The sequence below is a fragment of the Schistocerca gregaria genome, unplaced genomic scaffold (genome assembly GCF_023897955.1).
Source record: "Schistocerca gregaria isolate iqSchGreg1 unplaced genomic scaffold, iqSchGreg1.2 ptg000073l, whole genome shotgun sequence".
Lineage (NCBI taxonomy): Eukaryota > Metazoa > Arthropoda > Insecta > Orthoptera > Acrididae > Schistocerca > Schistocerca gregaria.
Genome location: NW_026061709.1, coordinates 1636827 through 1645132, shown reverse-complemented (window position 1 = coordinate 1645132; position 8306 = coordinate 1636827).

The window sequence follows — 8306 nt, the reverse complement described above, 5'->3', positions numbered from 1 at the left end:
TATGTGGACTATCAGAGTGTTATGAAACACAGAAATTGCATCGGGATTGAATACAACAGTCACCATGCGCACTTTACTCCACAGGAGTAATGTCTCAAACTATCTACGCTTTTGATCGTTCACTGGAAGACCAGTACTTGTTTCCGACGCACATCTGGAGGCATTCCGTTATGTGTAGACTATCAAAGTGTTGATGAAACACAGTAATTGCATCGGGATTGAATACAACAGTCACCATGCGCACTTTCCTCCATGGGAGTAATGTCTCTAACAGTTTACGCTTTGATCGTTCCCTGGGAGACCTGTAGTAGTTTCCGATGCACATCTGGAGGCTTTCTGTCATCTGTGGACTATCAGAGTGTTGATGAAACTCAGAAATTGCATCGGGATTGAATACAACAGTCACCATGCGCACTTTCCTCCATGGGAGTAATGTCCCAAACAGTCTATGATTTGATTGTTCCCTGGAAGACCAGTAGTAGTTTCCGATGAACATCTGGAGGCATTGTGAAATCTGTGGACTATCAGAGGGTTGATGAAACACAGAAACTGCATCGGGATTGAATACAACAGTTACCAAGGGCACTTTCCTCCATGGGAGTAATGTCACTAACAGTCTAGGCTTTGATCGTTCCCTGGAAGACCAGTAGTAGTTTCCGATGCACATCTGGAGGCTTTCCGTTATCTGTGGACTATCAGAGTGTTGATGAAACACAGAAATAGCATCGGGATTGAATACAACAGTCACCATGTGCACTTTCCTTTATGGGAGTAATGTCTCAAACAGTCTACGCTTGGATCGTCCCTGAAAGACCAGTAGTAGTTTCCGATGCAAATCTGGTGGCATTCTGTAATCTGTGGACTACCAGAGTGTTATTGAAACACAGGAATTGCATCGGGATTGAATACAACAGTCACCATCAGCACGTTCCTCCATGGGAGTAATGTCTGAAACAGTCTACGCTTGGATCGTTCCCAGGAAGACCAGTCGTAGTTTCCGATGCACATCTCGTGGCATTCTGTAATCTGTGGACTATCAGAGTGTTGATGAAACACAGAAATTGCATCGAAATTGAATACAACAGTCACCATGCGCACTTTCTTCCATGGGAGTAATGTCTGAAACAGTCTACGCTTTGATCGTTCCCTGGAAGACCAGTAGTAGTTTCCGATGCACATCGGGAGGCATTCTGTAATCTGTGGAGTATCAGAGTGTTGATGAAACACAGAAACTTCATCGGGATTGAATAGAACAGTCACCATGCGCACTTTACTCCATGGGAGTAATGTCGCAAACAGTCTACGCTTTGATCGCTCCCTGGAAGACCAGTAGTAGTTTCCAATGCACATCTGGAGGCATTCTGTCATCTCTGGACTATCAGAGTGTTGACGAAACACAGAAATTGCATCGAAAGTGAATACAACAGTCACCATGCGCACTTTCTTCCATAGGAGTAATGTCTGAAACAGTCTACGCTTTGATCGTTCCCTGGAAGACCAGTAGTAGTTTCCGATGCACATCTGGAGGCATTCTGTAATCTGTGGACTATCAGAGTGTTGATGAAACACAGAAATTGCATCGAAATTGAATGCAACAGTCACTATGCGCACTTTCCTCCACGGGAGTAATGTCTGATACAGTCTACGCTTGGATCGTTCCCTGGAAGACCAGTAGTAGTTTCCGATGCACATCGCGTGGCATTCGGTAATCTGTGGACTATCAGAGTGTTGAAGAAACACAGAAAATGCATCGGGATTGAATACAACAGTCACCATGCGCACTTTCCTCCATGGGAGTAACTCTCAAACAGTCTACGCATTGATCGTTCCCTGGAAGACCAGTAGTAGTTTCCGATGCACATCTGGTAGCATTCTGTAATCTGTGGACTATCAGAGTGTTGATGAAACACAGAAATTTCATCCGGATTGAATACAACAATCACCATGCGCACATTCCTCCACGGGTGGAATGTCTCAAACAGTCTACGCTTTGATCGTTCCCTAGAAGACCTGTAGTAGTTTCCGATGCACATGTGGATGCACTCTGTAATCTGTGGACTATCAGAGTGTTGATGAAACACAGAAATTGCATATGGATTGAATACTACAGTCACCATGCGCACTTTCCTCCATGGGAGTAATGTCTCAAACAGTCTACGCTTTGATCGTTAGCTGGAAGACCAGTAGTAGTTTCCGATGCACATCTTGAAACATTCTGTAATATGTGGACTATCAAAGTGTTGATGAAACACAGAAATTGCATCGGGACTGAATGCAACAGTCACCATGCGCACTTTACTCCACGGGAGTAATGTCTCAAACTATCTACGCTTTTGATCGTTCCCTGGAAGACAAGTACTTGTTCCCGATGCACATCTGGTTGCATTCTGTAATGTGTAGACTACCAGAGTGTTGAGGAAACACAGAAATTGCATCGGGATTGAATACAACGGTCACCATGCGCACTTTCCTCCATGGGAGTAATGTCCCAAACAGTCTATGCTTTGATCGTCCCCTGGATGACCAGTAGTAGTTTCCGATGAACATCTGGAGGCATTCTGAAATCTGTGGACTACCAGAGTGTTGATGAAACACAGAAATTGCATCGGGATTGAATACAACAGTCACCATCCGCACTTTCCTCCATGGGAGTAATGTCTGAAACTGTCTACGCTTTGATCGTTCCCTGGAAGACCAGTAGCAGTTTCCGATGCACATCTCGTGGCATTCTGTAATCTGTGGACTATCAGAGTGTTGATGAAACACAGAAAATGCATCGGGATTGAATACAACAGTCACCATGCGCACTTTCCTCCATGGGAGAAATGTCTCAAAGAGTTTACGCTTTGATCGTTCCCTGGAAGACCAGTAGTAGTTTTCCATGAACATCTGGATGCATTCTGTAATCTGTGGACTATCAGAGTTTTGATGAAAAACAGAAATTGCAATTGGATTGAATACTACAGTCACCATGCGCACTTTCCTCCATGGGAGTAATGTCTCAAACAGTCTACGCTTTGATCGTTCCCTGGAAGACCATTAGTAGTTTCCGATGCACATCTTGAATCATTCTGTAATATGTGGACTATCAGAGTGTTGATGAAACAGAGAAATTGCATGGGGATTGAATACAACAGTCACCATGCGCACTTTCCTCCATGGGAGTAATGTCTCAAACTATCTACGCTTTTGATCGTTCCCTGGAAGACCAGTACTTGTTTCCGATGCACATCTGGTGGCATTCTGTAATGTGTAGACTATCAGAGTGTTGATGAAACACAGTAATTGCATCGTTGTTGAATACAACAGTCACCATGCGCACTTTCCTCCATGGGAGTAATGTCTCTAACAGTCTACGCATTGATAGTTCCCTGGAAGACCAGTAGTAGTTTCCGATGCACATCTGGTAGCATTCTGTAATCTGTGGACTATCAGAGTGTTGATGAAACACAGAAATTTCATCCGGATTGAATACAACAATCACCATGCGCACATTCCTCCACGGGTGGAATGTCTCAAACAGTCTACGCTTTGATCGTTCCCTAGAAGACCTGTAGTAGTTTCCGATGCACATGTGGATGCATTCTGTAATCTGTGGACTATCAGAGTGTTGATGAAACACAGAAATTGCATATGGATTGAATACTACAGTCACCATGCGCACTTTCCTCCATGGGAGTAATGTCTCAAACAGTCTACGCTTTGATCGTTAGCTGGAAGACCAGTAGTAGTTTCCGATGCACATCTTGAAACATTCTGTAATATGTGGACTATCAAAGTGTTGATGAAACACAGAAATTGCATCGGGATTGAATGCAACAGTCACCATGCGCACTTTACTCCACGGGAGTAATGTCTCAAACTATCTACGCTTTTGATCGTTCCCTGGAAGACAAGTACTTGTTCCCGATGCACATCTGGTTGCATTCTGTAATGTGTAGACTACCAGAGTGTTGAGGAAACACAGAAATTGCATCGGGATTGAATACAACGGTCACCATTCGCACTTTCCTCCATGGGAGTAATGTCCCAAACAGTCTATGCTTTGATCGTCCCCTGGATGACCAGTAGTAGTTTCCGATGAACATCTGGAGGCATTCTGAAATCTGTGGACTACCAGAGTGTTGATGAAACACAGAAATTGCATCGGGATTGAATACAACAGTCACCATCCGCACTTTCCTCCATGGGAGTAATGTCTGAAACAGTCTACGCTTTGATCGTTCCCTGGAAGACCAGTAGCAGTTTCCGATGCACATCTCGTGGCATTCTGTAATCTGTGGACTATCAGAGTGTTGATGAAACACAGAAAATGCATCGGGATTGAATACAACAGTCACCATGCGCACTTTCCTCCATGGGAGAAATGTCTCAAAGAGTTTACGCTTTGATCGTTCCCTGGAAGACCAGTAGTAGTTTTCCATGAACATCTGGATGCATTCTGTAATCTGTGGACTATCAGAGTTTTGATGAAAAACAGAAATTGCAATTGGATTGAATACTACAGTCACCATGCGCACTTTCCTCCATGGGAGTAATGTCTCAAACAGTCTACGCTTTGATCGTTAGATGGAAGACCATTAGTAGTTTCCGATGCACATCTTGAATCATTCTGTAATATGTGGACTATCAGAGTGTTGATGAAACAGAGAAATTGCATGGGGATTGAATACAACAGTCACCATGCGCACTTTCCTCCATGGGAGTAATGTCTCAAACTATCTACGCTTTTGATCGTTCCCTGGAAGACCAGTACTTGTTTCCGATGCACATCTGGTGGCATTCTGTAATGTGTAGACTATCAGAGTGTTGATGAAACACAGTAATTGCATCGTTGTTGAATACAACAGTCACCATGCGCACTTTCCTCCATGGGAGTAATGTCTCTAACAGTCTACGCATTGATAGTTCCCTGGAAGACCAGTAGTAGTTTCCGATGCACATCTGGTAGCATTCTGTAATCTGTGGACTATCAGAGTGTTGATGAAACACAGAAATTTCATCCGGATTGAATACAACAGTCACCATGCGCACATTCCTCCACGGGTGGAATGTCTCAAACAGTCTACGCTTTGATCGTTCCCTAGAAGACCTGTAGTAGTTTCCGATGCACATGTGGATGCATTCTGTAATCTGTGGACTATCAGAGTGTTGATGAAACACAGAAATTGCATATGGATTGAATACTACAGTCACCATGCGCACTTTCCTCCATGGGAGTAATGTCTCAAACAGTCTACGCTTTGATCGTTAGCTGGAAGACCAGTAGTAGTTTCCGATGCACATCTTGAAACACTCTGTAATATGTGGACTATCAAAGTGTTGATGAAACACAGAAATTGCATCGGGATTGAATGCCACAGTCACCATGCGCACTTTACTCCACGGGAGTAATGTCTCAAACTATCTACGCTTTTGATCGTTCCCTGGAAGACAAGTACTTGTTCCCGATGCACATCTGGTTGCATTCTGTAATGTGTAGACTATCAGAGTGTTGAGGAAACACAGAAATTGCATCGGGATTGAATACAACGGTCACCATGCGCACTTTCCTCCATGGGAGTAATGTCCCAAACAGTCTATGCTTTGATCGTCCCCTGGATGACCAGTAGTAGTTTCCGATGAACATCTGGAGGCATTCTGAAATCTGTGGACTACCAGAGTGTTGATGAAACACAGAAATTGCATCGGGATTGAATACAACAGTCACCATCCGCACTTTCCTCCATGGGAGTAATGTCTGAAACAGTCTACGCTTTGATCGTTCCCTGGAAGACCAGTAGCAGTTTCCGATGCACATCTCGTGGCATTCTGTAATCTGTGGACTATCAGAGTGTTGATGAAACACAGAAAATGCATCGGGATTGAATACAACAGTCACCATGCGCACTTTCCTCCATGGGAGAAATGTCTCAAAGAGTTTACGCTTTGATCGTTCCCTGGAAGACCAGTAGTAGTTTCCCATGAACATCTGGATGCATTCTGTAATCTGTGGACTATCAGAGGTTTGATGAAAAACAGAAATTGCAATTGGATTGAATACTACAGTCACCATGCGCACTTTCCTCCATGGGAGTAATGTCTCAAACAGTCTACTCTTTGATCGTTAGCTGGAAGACCATTAGTAGTTTCCGATGCACATCTTGAATCATTCTGTAATATGTGGACTATCAGAGTGTTGATGAAACAGAGAAATTGCATGGGGATTGAATACAACAGTCACCATGCGCACTTTCCTCCATGGGAGTAATGTCTCAAACTATCTACGCTTTTGATCGTTCCCTGGAAGACCAGTACTTGTTTCCGATGCACATCTGGTGGCATTCTGTAATGTGTAGACTATCAGAGTGTTGATGAAACACAGTAATTGCATCGTTGTTGAATACAACAGTCACCATGCGCACTTTCCTCCATGGGAGTAATGTCTCTAACAGTCTACGCATTGATAGTTCCCTGGAAGACCAGTAGTAGTTTCCGATGCACATCTGGTAGCATTCTGTAATCTGTGGACTATCAGAGTGTTGATGAAACACAGAAATTTCATCCGGATTGAATACAACAATCACCATGCGCACATTCCTCCACGGGTGGAATGTCTCAAACAGTCTACGCTTTGATCGTTCCCTAGAAGACCTGTAGTAGTTTCCGATGCACATGTGGATGCATTCTGTAATCTGTGGACTATCAGAGTGTTGATGAAACACAGAAATTGCATATGGATTGAATACTACAGTCACCATGCGCACTTTCCTCCATGGGAGTAATGTCTCAAACAGTCTACGCTTTGATCGTTAGCTGGAAGACCAGTAGTAGTTTCCGATGCACATCTTGAAACATTCTGTAATATGTGGACTATCAAAGTGTTGATGAAACACAGAAATTGCATCGGGATTGAATGCAACAGTCACCATGCGCACTTTACTCCACGGGAGTAATGTCTCAAACTATCTACGCTTTTGATCGTTCCCTGGAAGACAAGTACTTGTTCCCGATGCACATCTGGTTGCATTCTGTAATGTGTAGACTACCAGAGTGTTGAGGAAACACAGAAATTGCATCGGGATTGAATACAACGGTCACCATTCGCACTTTCCTCCATGGGAGTAATGTCCCAAACAGTCTATGCTTTGATCGTCCCCTGGATGACCAGTAGTAGTTTCCGATGAACATCTGGAGGCATTCTGAAATCTGTGGACTACCAGAGTGTTGATGAAACACAGAAATTGCATCGGGATTGAATACAACAGTCACCATCCGCACTTTCCTCCATGGGAGTAATGTCTGAAACAGTCTACGCTTTGATCGTTCCCTGGAAGACCAGTAGCAGTTTCCGAAGCACATCTCGTGGCATTCTGTAATCTGTGGACTATCAGAGTGTTGATGAAACACAGAAAATGCATCGGGATTGAATACAACAGTCACCATGCGCACTTTCCTCCATGGGAGAAATGTCTCAAAGAGTTTACGCTTTGATCGTTCCCTGGAAGACCAGTAGTAGTTTTCCATGAACATCTGGATGCATTCTGTAATCTGTGGACTATCAGAGTTTTGATGAAAAACAGAAATTGCAATTGGATTGAATACTACAGTCACCATGCGCACTTTCCTCCATGGGAGTAATGTCTCAAACAGTCTACGCTTTGATCGTTAGATGGAAGACCATTAGTAGTTTCCGATGCACATCTTGAATCATTCTGTAATATGTGGACTATCAGAGTGTTGATGAAACAGAGAAATTGCATGGGGATTGAATACAACAGTCACCATGCGCACTTTCCTCCATGGGAGTAATGTCTCAAACTATCTACGCTTTTGATCGTTCCCTGGAAGACCAGTACTTGTTTCCGATGCACATCTGGTGGCATTCTGTAATGTGTAGACTATCAGAGTGTTGATGAAACACAGTAATTGCATCGTTGTTGAATACAACAGTCACCATGCGCACTTTCCTCCATGGGAGTAATGTCTCTAACAGTCTACGCATTGATAGTTCCCTGGAAGACCAGTAGTAGTTTCCGATGCACATCTGGTAGCATTCTGTAATCTGTGGACTATCAGAGTGTTGATGAAACACAGAAATTTCATCCGGATTGAATACAACAGTCACCATGCGCACATTCCTCCACGGGTGGAATGTCTCAAACAGTCTACGCTTTGATCGTTCCCTAGAAGACCTGTAGTAGTTTCCGATGCACATGTGGATGCATTCTGTAATCTGTGGACTATCAGAGTGTTGATGAAACACAGAAATTGCATATGGATTGAATACTACAGTCACCATGCGCACTTTCCTCCATGGGAGTAAT